The sequence below is a fragment of the Natator depressus genome, chromosome 3 (assembly GCF_965152275.1).
Source record: "Natator depressus isolate rNatDep1 chromosome 3, rNatDep2.hap1, whole genome shotgun sequence".
In the NCBI taxonomy this organism is placed as follows: domain Eukaryota; kingdom Metazoa; phylum Chordata; order Testudines; family Cheloniidae; genus Natator; species Natator depressus.
The window spans coordinates 88,323,507-88,336,381 of record NC_134236.1 but is presented as its reverse complement, the minus strand read 5'-3'; the positions used below and the strand labels follow the sequence as shown (position 1 = coordinate 88,336,381).

At 40.2% G+C, this 12,875-nt stretch overlaps 1 long non-coding RNA gene across 1 annotated transcript in view; it reads left to right on the top strand.

The window, feature by feature from the left end:
• The window catches only part of LOC141984842 (uncharacterized), a 58,609-nt gene extending 46,666 nt beyond the window's left edge, over nt 1–11,943 (top strand). The window contains exon 5 of the long non-coding RNA XR_012638817.1: nt 11,786–11,943. This is a non-coding gene — a long non-coding RNA (uncharacterized LOC141984842). The remainder of the gene's footprint in view (nt 1–11,785) is intronic.
• Nucleotides 11,944–12,875: the final 932 nt, after the last annotated feature.

Sequence of the window (12,875 nt, the reverse complement as noted above, 5' to 3'; positions counted from 1 at the left end):
ATTTGTCCTTATTGAATTTCATCCTACTTACTTCAGACCATTTCTCCAGTTTGTCCAGATCATTTTGAATTTTAATCCTATCTTCCAAAGCACTTGCAACCCCTCCCAGTTTGGTATCATCCACAAACTTTGTAAGTATATTCTCCATGCCATTATCTAAACCACTGATGAAGATTTTGAACAGATCCCTGTGGGACCCGACTCGTTATGTCCTTCCAGTATGACTGTGAACCACTGATAACTACTGGGGATGGTTTTCCAACCAGTTATGCACCCACCTTATAGTAGCCCCATCTAGGTTGTATTTCCCTAGTTTGTTTATGAAAAGGTCATGTGAGATAGTATCAAAAGCCTTACTAAAGTCCAGATAAACCACATCTACCAATTCCCCTCTATCCACAAGTCTTGTTACCCTGTCAAAGAAGGCTATTAGGTTGCTTTGACATGATTTGTTCTTGACAAATGATGGATTATGAATTAACTGTTACTGTTACCACTCAGGAAAGAAATCTTGGAGTCATCATGGATATTTCTCTGAAAACTTCAGCTCAATGCTCAGCAGGAGTCCAAAAAAAGCTACCAAAGGTTAGGAACCACTAGGAATGGGACAGAAAATATTAATATGCCACTATATAAATTCATAGTGTGGCCACTCTTTGGATACTATGTGCAGTTCTGGTCATCCTGTCTCTAAAAGGATATAGGGGAACTGGAAAAGGTTCAGAGAAGGGCAACAAAGATAATCCAGGGTCTGGAACAGCTTCCGCACAAGGAGAAACTAAAAAGATTAGGGCTGTTCATCTTAGAAAAGAGATGGCTGGGGTGGAGGAAGGGATGTGACATAGGGCTGTAAAATCATGACTGGTGTGGGAAAAGTAGAGAAGGGTTTACCTTTTCCCACAATAGGAAAATGAGGGGTCACCTGACAAAATTAAAGGCAGCATGTTTAATAAAAACAAGAGGAAGTATTTTTTCTCACACAAAGCACAATTATCCTTTGGAATTCACTGCCATGGGATGCTGTGATGGCCAAAAGTATGAATGGGATCCAAAAAAAAAAAAAAAAGATAAATTCACAGAAGAGAGAATTCTTCTCTACCGGTTACTAGCAAAAATGGTCAGGGATGCATCTCCATATTTGGGGCAACCCTTCTTCTGAATGTGAGAAGCCAGGAGGGGAATACAGGGTGGATCACTCTAACTAACTGCACTGTTCTGTATAATCCCCAAGAAGCTCTGGTACTGGCCACTGTCAGAGACAGTACTGGGTTAGATGGACCATTGGTCTGACCCAGTATGTCCATTCTTATGTTCTCTCTCATTACTTTAAGTGCAAGCTGGTGTTGGTGGATAAATTACAAATTCTGATCCACTGAAGAAAGACAGAATTATTGTTATGTGTTCACCCGAACCAGCTAGCTATTCATTTGACCCCCCTGAAAATATAAGCAAATCTATTTCTGTGGCTCAAAGGTGTTTCCTGCTGAATAGCTCAGTGGGGGCAAAATAACCATATGCAAATATCCATGAGTAATTTTTGCTGACTAAAGTAAATAATTCAAGCATGAAACTAATTATATGAAAATATAAGTGGATGGTTTCCCCTCCCCCCATACTTCAGGAGTGGATATTAAGAGGTTTGGAATTGAACAGAGCTGATCCAGTAATGGGAAAACATGTTTGTTAGCCTCTTTGCTGTATCTAACTTCATCTAAGTTGTGACTGGATTTGGCAGTATTTGTGCTCCTTTGGTTGTTTTCTGTTCATTCAGATGGCCAGGGTCTGTTCATATGAATGTTTGTGGGCACACTACTTATTCAGCTATGGGGTTTTGTGTGGAAACAATCATGTTTACACAGAGTCATAGCTGTTCAATCCAAAAGCGTAGGCCTGCCCACTGATAAGGATGACAAAACAGAGACCAGTGGATTTTTAATCCATGCACTGAACAGATATAAGTAGTGTGCTATTTTTTTTTTTTTCGTAGAATGGGTGAATTCACAGCAGCTCCCCCAAACCCAAGGCAAGAGTTCTGACACTCCTGCAATTAATCAAATGTGATGTACAAAGATAATTGTTTGCATCCTTCCCAAATAGGATAGATTATGCATAGGTGACTACTGAATTATTAATTAGGGGAGAACACCAAACTGAGTAGTATACACCCTCCTAGATCTATTGTTATATATGCTGCGGAACACCTAATACAACAGTAAGACAGGTTTCAACGTAGCAGCCGTGTTAGGTTGTATCTGCAAAAAGAACAGGAGGACTTGTGGCACGTTAGAGACTAACAAATTTATTTGAGCATAAGCTTTTGTGAGCTACAGCTCACTTCTTCGGATGCATTCAGTGGAAAATACAGTGGGGAGATTTATATACACAGAAAACATGAAACAATGGGTGTTACCATACACACTATAAGGAGAGTGATCAGGTCAGGTGAGCTATTACCAGCAGGAGAGCCGGGGGGTGGCGGGGGCGGAACCTTTTGTAGTGATGGAAATGACCCACCTTGATTATCACTACAAAAGGTCCCCCCCCCCCCCGCTGGTAATAGCTCACCTGACCTGATCACTCTCCTTACAGTGTGTATGGTAACACCCATTGTTTCATGTTCTCTGTGTATATAAATCTCCCCACTGTATTTTCCACTGAATGCATCCAATGAAGTGAGCTGTAGCTCTCAAAAGCTTATGCTTAAATAAATTTGTTAATCTCTAAAGTGCCACAAGTACTCCTTTTCTTTTAACAGTAAGACAGTGTTTCTCAAAAAGAGAGACCTTCCTCTGTCTAATGTGTATGTTAATACTTTTTCCATGTAGAGCTGCACAGGTACATCTGATTAAGGACTTGAGGTGGGTGGAACTGTTCTTCAGTGGTTGATGACCCTCCTGGAAGGGAGGTCTCAAAAGGGGATTATGAGTACTTGCTTGTTTTCGTCCATGAATTTCCTAGTTCTTATTTGTCCCCTCCGACGTTCAGCATGTTAGTGAATATGGGCTGTAACAATACTCAGCTATATACCACCTTTACTACTGATAGATTGTAGACTGTTCTAGATGGTTGACTTTCTGGCAGACATTTTTGTTTGGATGAAAGACATTTGGTTTGATCTCAACCTGTAAATGACTGAGGTGATAGTCATAGCATAAAGAAAAGGCGTACTTGTGGCACCTTAGAGACTAACAAATTTATTTGAGCATAAGCTTTCGTGAGCTACAGCTCACTTCATCGGCTTATGCTCAAATAAATTTGTTAGTCTCTAAGGTGCCACAAGTACTCCTGTTCTTTTTGCAAATACAGACTAACCCGGCTGCTACTCTGAAACCATTCATAGCATAGCGTCAATTCCATCTCTAAAATGAGGATGATAACACTTGCATTCTCCAATACTTTTCTCATCTTGTCTTTTTAGATTAAGGCTCTGTAGAGCAGGGATTGGCTCTTGCTATGTGCATATTCAATTCCCAGCACAATCGGGCACCAGTCTTGGTCAGGGATTCTACCTGTGACCATATTAAAATAATAAATTATATTAACATTTCATAATAATGCTAAAATCAAATTTCTTATCACCAAATTCCGTCTTTTGATGTATGTTTGGTGTTCCTTGTTGTTCCAAGTTAGCTACATGAATGAGCACACCCAAGAACTAAATCTGGCACTATTAGTGGTATGTGTATATGGAACAGGTGGTAAGGTAAATTATGTACAATTACTATTATATCCCCTTTCCTGCACCTCAGTTTAACTTTTGCTGCAGAATTTCTATCCTAACGGGACTTCTTGGAAAGCATAACAGAGTCAGAACTCTGAATGTAGGTGTCAGAGAGTACCACACAATCGCTTAGGATACAAGCATTGACATTTGATGCACACAAATACATTGTAAATAGTATTTGAAATATTTCTAATGTAACTTTTAAAACCACAACCATTAGATAGTAAATCTACTAAGGTTTCTTCCTATACAGAATTCCACAACTTTATTGCAATTGTTATACACATTCATGGTTGGCTTTTTAACATCTGCATTACAACATAGTGTTTTAGCATACAGACTAACACAGCTGCTACTCTGAAAACTAACACTTTTGTATTTTATCAAACACATTTAAAGACATTCTTTCCCCTCTCATCTTCTTTCAGAGATGATTTCTTGGCCTGTAATGTGACCTAAAATATAGTATGTCACCTGAATTTCTTCAGGGCTTGAAAGGAAATGACAGCATCTCAGTCAGAAATCTAAGTGCTAGTCTTGTCAGCAAAAGTCTGATGGCTCCTTATAATGCTGGCAACATTCAGTTGTTTAGTTAATATGTGACTTGCTCTCATCAGCCTGTAGTCAGATAAGAAATCTGTAGCCAAAATGTTACAGGTGCCGAGATCCTGCTGACAGCAAACACCTCTCTTGGTCTTGCATTGATTACTCAAGTATATAGAGCTTTCTTCACCCCCTCTATTTATAGCCTCCTTACCTTTCAACTGTGATTGGCTCAGCTCTCAGGTTATGATTATGTGAGACATGCAAAACTGCTTACCCATAATACTCGCTTTCTATAAAGTTTCAGGAAAATTTCAATTGGATGTTTCTGGGACCTTCTGCTTCAGTTGCCCTGATCTGCTCTCTGGGTGTGTGTAGACACACAGATGGTTCAAACCACTTTGAATCACCAGACCAATCTATGCTTCCTCCCCACTGCTGCTCTCCCTTTCTTTAGATATAAAAACAATAAGATGCTGAAGTATAAAGCAGATATGGCTTATCTGGATATAATATGTGTGTAGGTGACAGCCATTTAAATTGCACAGGAATGTGATAAATGTACCTTTGACTGCTTCACCTGCCTTTTCCCCTCTAATCCATTTCCCTGGGATTTACTCTTAGATTCCAAACCTAGGAGCAGCTTTAAGCTGCTGCTGGTTATTTTTAAAATCAACCTGCCAGAGGAAAATTTCCTCCTTCCACCAAATGTAGAATTTCCCCTCAGAGAAACAGGCCCAAAATGTTGCCCACATTTTTTGTATATATTTTTTTTTTTGCAAAGTCTGTATAATTCTTCATATATGTGATTTATTTACAAAGCAAATTCATTCTGTCTGTCTTTCTTTTTCTGATGGGGAAAAATATCTGTCACTTGGGGACTATTAAAAATCCTTGACCTGATATTGTGTCTACTTTAGGATTTTCAGCTTTGTTAAACAATATGTGTCAAACAGAGCTCTTCATGCTCCCTCTAAAAAAGTGTCCCACTGTTGTGGATAGACAACTCCAACACACTTTGTAGCAAAGCATGCTAAATGCCTCCATGCCTGATAGGCACAGCCAATCTTGACAATTTTAGGAAAATGCTCTGCCGTTGCTCTCCAATGATATTAACAAAATCAAAAGGATTAATAAACATCAGCTACCAGCATTTTTACCACTAGAGCAGGCTTAGACAACATGGTGGTAGAAATGCCATCAGACAGCCTACGCTACCACGCCTACCATTGCTAGCATCAGAGGAGCTTTATCTTAGTGGTGCAAGAGTGGTGATGGGAGAATTTCTTAAAATTGTTACTGTGGATAAGACCATTCTGTCAGAGTCCAGCATGGTTTGCTAGAACCAGTGTCTAACCCAGCTAATTGTCTAAACAGGTGGGACCATCATTTTCAATATCACGTGATATGGAGCAGCGATGATAGCTATGTTTGATGCCTGTTATCAGATATGGCTGAAAATCCTAGTATGGCAACAGCCTAACAAACTAAAGGCCATGTGTGCATAATAAATAGCTGAGAAAGCATTTTCATATTTCTAGGAAGCTTTTACAACAGCTATATATACACACATACAGCGTGATGACTGAGTATTTTGGTGCTCAGCTACAATCTCAGGGTCATGGGTTTGCATTTCACTTGAATTCACACACAAAGGCCACCTAGATGCAAATGGGTACCTGATCCTTCAGGTTAGGGAGTCAAAGATGGTGCTAGCCACATCGCTCCATTGTGTATCATTGGCTATGGAAACTGAGGTGCCTTAATCATTTCAGCCTGATAAGCCAAATGCAGCTCAAGGATGACTTGATATCTATAACATGACAAATGCCTTGATAGTATCCTTTTAGAACCCCAAATCATGTTAGATCTTCAGTTTAGTTGTACAGGTTGAGTCGTTGTGTCTGAAGAAGTCCCCAGCAAATTCTGTTGCTTTTTTTATAAATGTGTCAGTTGGAATAGATATTTAAAGCAAGCATGTGTCAGGAAAAGTATAACTTGGACTCACCAGACTAGTTATTACTGTTCACAGCTAACGGTGAAAATTTTTCAGGGAGCCAATTAGAGCCTTAAAACACCTTTTTAATCAGAAAAAAAGAGAGGAAAAATCTCAACTTCCAACATGTTTCAGAGTAGCAGCCATGTTAGTCTGTATTCACAAAAAGAAAAGGAGTACTTGTGTCACCTTAGAGACTAACCAATTTATTTGAGCATAAGCTTTCGTGAGCTACAGCTCAACACGTATCTTTTAATACTACAACTTTCAATCAACTGATTGTATCATCATTGGGTAGCTAAAACATTTTTCTAAAAAGGAAAGGTTATGGCTCTACATACAAAATAATCTCTCTGAACCAAAATAAACAAAAAACACTGGTCATATTAATTCCTGATTGACAGTGTGTGAAAGACTCATTTAAAAGTGAAATTTATTTCAGTTGCATTACATCAAAGTGGCCTCATAGTGTCACTAAAGAGCTTTCAATAACATTCCCCCCCCCCCTTCATTTTAAGGGTTTCCGCTCAATGGCCAATTCTAATTTAATCTTCTCTGTTTCCATACATTGAGTAACTCTGATGATACAGTCTTTTGGGTCATGGTTCAACCTTTATGAAGATAAGCAGCATTAGGTATGAAAAGAAAGGTGCAAGCCAGTCTCACAGTGCTTAAAAAATGGAAATGGATAGAAGAACCCCCTCTAAATCACAATCAAGCTATAACACAAACAGGAACTGGTGACTTTAACAATAGTAGGAAGTGAAATAGGCTGACCTTTCTGCATTCAGATTGAACACCATCCAGGGCAGGGATTGTCTGTTCTCTGTGCTTCTGCAGAGTCCAGCAAAATAAGGCCCTACAGTTGATTTGGGCATTTGGGGCACTACAATAATATAGGTATTTTCGAATAATCACTTTTAAGAGAGTGGAGGTGATTGTGCTGGTTTCAGAGCCAACCCTTTCAGATGAGCCAGTGTTCAGTTGCCTTCTACTACCACACCCTCAATACTACCACATCCTCAGCATTAATCCACTTTAAGAACTGGGGATCTGACCACCATTCACTGATTTATTATCTTCATTTTTAAACTATCTCATCATTACGATGTGAATGTCCCAATGAGTCGATGCAGGATGTAAAAATCTCACTTGCAACTGGTCCGCCCATTACCCCTTTGCATCTCTGCTCCATGCCATGGGAAATGTCTAGTATTCAAGTCTTTCTCCGGTGATACCCTTATTGTTATGATTTGCACTAAGCTGTGAACTTTGAACCAGTTGCTTCTTTTTAAACAGAGTAACACCAGCTACCTGTGCTCCTCATCCCAGCCATGCCACAAATATAAACAACAATATTATTTCTCCTGAAATCCCAGGACCTCTTTGGCATATCCCATATTTAGAGCCATAAATGATGTTTCCTGCACTTGGTTGCTCTCGACTATACATGGTAAGTGAATTATAAAGAAGTATTTTATGGGACAAACTTCTAAAGAATTATTTTCAATAGGATCTACATGCCTACATGCCTAAGTATACACCAGGGATCAGCAACCTTTGGCATGTGGTGCGGGTCCATGGATGTGCTGGCCGCTGCTTCCCGCAGCCCCCATTGGCCTGGAGCAGCGAACTGCGGCCAGTGGAAGCTGTGATCAGCCGAACCTGCGGACGCAGCACGTAAACAAACTGGCCCGGCCCGCCAGGGGGCTTACCCTGGTGGGCCACATGCCAAAGGTTGCCGATCTCTGGTATACACCTACACAGCAAGAAACCCATGACAGCAGTCTCCGAACCTGGTTCAACTGACTTGAACTAGCACTGCAGAACTCAAAATAGCAGTGTAGACCCTCCCCCTTCACTGAGTCTCAGAGCCTGGGCCTGAGCCCAAACGTCCACACTGCTATTTTTAGCCTTGCTGTGTGAGCCCAAGTCAATTGGCCCAGGCTCTGAGACGTGCACCGTGGGTTTGTTGGTTTTTGTTGTTGGTTTTTTCTGCTGTATAGACGTACCCTTAGACCTTTTGAAAAATGAGACTTAGGGTGTGTCTACACTATAGGTGCAACAACATAGCAATGGCACTGTAGCAAGCTTATAGTATAGAGACAGAATCCACTGATAGCAGTGGATTTTCATTGTAGGAGCGCCACCTCCCCAAGTGATGGTAGCTAGGTCGACAGAAGCATTCTTCTGTTGACCTTGCTGTGTCTATACTGGGTGTTGAGTGCAATAGCTATGTCAGCCGAGGTGTGTGGATTTTTCACACCCCTCAGCACCGTAGCTATATCACCCTACATTTTAAGTGTTGACTGAGCCTTCGGCTCTTTAATTAGTTTAGGCATTGCAATGTTGAGCAGAGCAATGCCTAAATCTGGGTGTAAGTGACTATCATAGCTTTGGTATAACATAAGTGTTATGAAGTCAGAAGTCCTTCTTCAAGCTTCTTTAGATTATATCATATTTACTTTGGGGAATCTGAACATCAGACTGGGTAGACTTGAACTCCTTCCTCTTGGACTGGACGGGGTGTTGACGACCCTGCTCTATGTCTTTGGAAAGGTGACTTTCCCTAGCTTTACAATAAAGTTGGTGGGTTCACCTATAATCCTGAATTCTCTCTGCACCGGTAGCATATAGGCAAGAAAGTATATAATTTTGGAGGGATTTTCTAGACATAGTATTTTACAAGGATAGATTCAATTAAATATCAGTGATTTATTAAAATTTAACTTATTCTATGTAAAGTGTATCTAACTGCGCCGATAGGCAATTTATATAGGGTTGTTGTTTTTTTAAGATACTGTAGACAGAGGATTTTAGTCTACAGGGTTGTCAAGCACTAAATTCACTTAACACAGGGGAAAATATGGGAGGTATCTGGCAGCATCTTGTGATCCCAGACACCAGTTCTAACCTTCACCCCTGGTCCCGTTATAGGAATGAGTGTAAATTTTCAGACATCTCATTTTCCCTTCCAAGTGGCCTTGTAACAGCAGCATTGAAATTGCCCGTTTAATGTCACTGGTTTGGTTGTGTGTGTCACGGGTTTGTCAATTTACTCACATAGAATCATTTTCTCACATATTATATGAATGCCAAAATGCGCTGGTATATATCTATTAACACAAATTTAATTTTTATTTTAGCTCTAGAACTATTTAGGGTGGGATTTTTAAAAACACTCAGCATTGGGCTAATTCTACTCCCATTGAAGTTATTGAGAGAAGAATTAGGCCACAATAAGTGCTTTGGAAAATCCTACCTGTACATTATTATGCATTTATTTGACATTCCAATAATCCCTTATCTCTAACCAGCATTCAGTAATCTGGGGTGTTAAACAGGCAGAATCTCAAACTGATGAGATGTTAGAATAAAATTCTAGTAATCTGCAGCAGTATCCATAGAAATAGTTTTAAAGGGTTTAGGAAGTGTTCTTTTCTCTATTTTTGCAAGTTTTCCACCTGGACTTTGATTAGGAACTGAACTTGTGTATAGAGTGTTGAAAAGACATAAGAATGGGACCCACTTCCTCTATTCACTGGAGGGGAAAAACACTCTTGTTCATTTATCTTTTCTAATTTCAATCCCATTGTTATACCACTATGTAAGATTATGGAGAGATATCGAGGTGGACTTTATTTGGTGTCCAATTTACTCAAAGGGGCAGTATTTACCAAAGCTGCTGTAGCAGGCTCCTGAATTGCATAAAGTGGTAAAGCAACTGTCTGGTCCAAATTTTTTTCTTAATCTTAGCCAATTTTGGATTTTGCTTCCCCAATGGCTTTCTAATAGGCTTCAAATTAGCATTGTAGGGGAGGCTCTGTGTCTTGTATTAAAATTATAGTTTTCCTAAAGAAAAGATGGTGGCTTCATGCCTAACAAACTATGGTTTCTCTTTTCTACTCCGGTTCTAGCTGCTTATCCAGAGAGAAATCTAGTTGTCTTCAAATACTTTGATACACAAAGGTAAAAGGGCAACATACACAAAGTGCTCTCTCTTCCAAAGAGAAGCCTACTATTAACTGTCAGTCACTAAATGGACTTTTTTCAGAGTAACAGCCGTGTTAGTCTGTATTCGCAAAAAGAAAAGGAGTACTTGTGGCACCTTAGAGACTAACCAATTTATTTGAGCATAAGCTTTCGTGAGCTACAGCTCACTTCATCGGATGTATACTGTGGAAAATACAGAAGATGTTTTTATACACACAGACCATGAAAAAATGGGTGTTTATCACCACAAAAGGTTTTCTGTCCCCCCACCCCACTCTCCTGCTGGTAATAGCTTATCTAACCTATCCTTGCAACAAAGCCCATTGCCAACTGTGCCCACATATCTATTCAGGGGACACCATCACAGGGCCTAATAACATCAGCCACACTATCAGAGGCTCGTTCACCTGCACGTCCACCAATGTGATATATGCCATCATGTGCCAGCAATGCCCCTCTGCCATGTACATTGGGCAAACGGGACAGTCTCTACGTAAAAGAATAAATGGACACAAATCAGATGAAAGAATTATAACATTCATAAACCAGTCAGAGAACACTTCAATCTCTCTGGTCACTCGATTTCTGATCTCAAAGTGACTATCCTTCAACAAAAAAACTTCGAAAACAGACTCCAACAAGAGACTGCTAAATTGGAATTAATTTGCAAATTGGATACAATTAACTTTAGGCTTGAATAGAGACTGGGAATGGTTGATTCATTATAAAAAGTAACCTATTTCCCCTTGTTTATTCCTCCCCCCCCCCCCCCCCGCCCACTGTTCCTCAGACGTTCTTGTTAAACCCTGGATTTGTGCTGGAAATGGCCCACCTTGATTATCATACACATTGTAAGGAGAGTGATCACTTTAGATAAGCTATTACCAGCAGGAGAGTGGGGTGGGGGGAGAGAAAACCTTTTGTAGTGATAAACACCCATTTTTTCGTGGTCTGTGTGTATAAAAACATCTTCTGTATTTTCCACAGTATGCATCCGATGAAGTGAGCTGTAGCTCACGAAAGCTTATGCTCAAATAAATTGGTTAGTCTCTAGGGTGCCACAAGTACTCCTTTTCTTTTTAAATGGACTTTGTTTCCTTGGCACTATAAATCACCTTTTCAGAGTATCTTTTCAGTTATCAAATGTAAATGCTTAGGCTGGTCTATGCACAATTTGCACTGAGCTAACTAAATTGGTTTATACTAGCAACAGTCACTGTTTGCAGTTATTGCAACCTCTGATCTAGCATGACTTTCCTGACCAATGTATTAACATATTTCTTCCCCCCCCCCCCCCCCCGCGAAGATCTATGTTATAAAAACTAAGCTATGAACTTTTTTGTCTATGGCATCATTTGGCTAGTACTGTAGTTACCAAAACCAAATCTGGGTTCACACTGGTCTCTACATCCACTCTAGCAACAGCTATTAAACGTGTATTGTTGTCAATGTGTCTGCTGTAGTGTGAAAAAGGCTTGAAGAAGCTGTACTGATGGGCTCCAAAATGTCACTTTTCTCGTTCTCCTCAGGTGGAGGCTAGGACATACACTCATTCATGTGGCTGTGTAAGAGACGGAGGAAGAAAATAAAAATCGGTGTGGGATGCCTTCACCCCCCTCAACCACTGTGCAAGAAAAGAGGTCCAAAGAAGAAAAAGAATTTTCTGTTTCCATGTTAGCTCCACTCATACGCAGAGATAGGTGATAATTTAAGTGAGGTCTGGGATACTTACCTAGACACTAATGATATAATAGCTAACCCTGGTAACTTTAATACCTCACCTCTGCAGGTTGCAACCCCTCTCTTGCTAAAACTGTTAAGCTTCCCTCTAGGAAAATTACACGGAATCTGCATTTCCGAGGCAAAATTGTCATGATCCCCTATATCCATTTTGCCTGAGTAATGATTTGACCTCTTTAAGTTCTATTTAAGTTCAGGGAGCTGATCTTCTATGGATCATGTTTGTGTCTTTTCTATTAAACTACCATGTAGTAAAGTCCTGTTCTGGCCAGTCATGTTATCCCTTAACATGAAGACGGAGTAAAAAATGTATAAATAATACTTATAGGGCCTTCTGTGAGAGGATTTCAAAGCATTCTGAAAAGATTTAAACAACCTTGTTCGTTATCATTATCCACATATTATCACAGGCACTTTGAGGTGAAGTCTCTTGCGCATTTTCACACCGCAAGGATATGCAGACCCAGGGGATGGAAAAACCCAAATCTCCTGACTCCCTAGTTCTGTGCTTTAACAGGCTTCAGGTACTCTTCTGTCCAAACTTTACGTGCCTTTTTATCCTGCAGCAGTACCACACAGATATCTGTGGCTAACTGCTTTGCCACTTGACCATGAAGAAACAGTTGTCTGGATAAACTCTTCATGAAACACAACACAGTGCTAGATCTGCCTTTTTCAGGTCTTCAAATATGAACAGCCACTGGATATTCATAGTGCAGTGCCACCTGAACTTCTCCAAAGGCTAGCTAACGCAGATATGACACTAACGGCAGCAAAGACCTATGGGTGGTCCAATGGTGGCTTACAGGCCAGTTCCATGCAGCTCCCAAACACATCCACCCTCCCCCGTAGTAGATCTGCTCTACAAAATAGAATCCT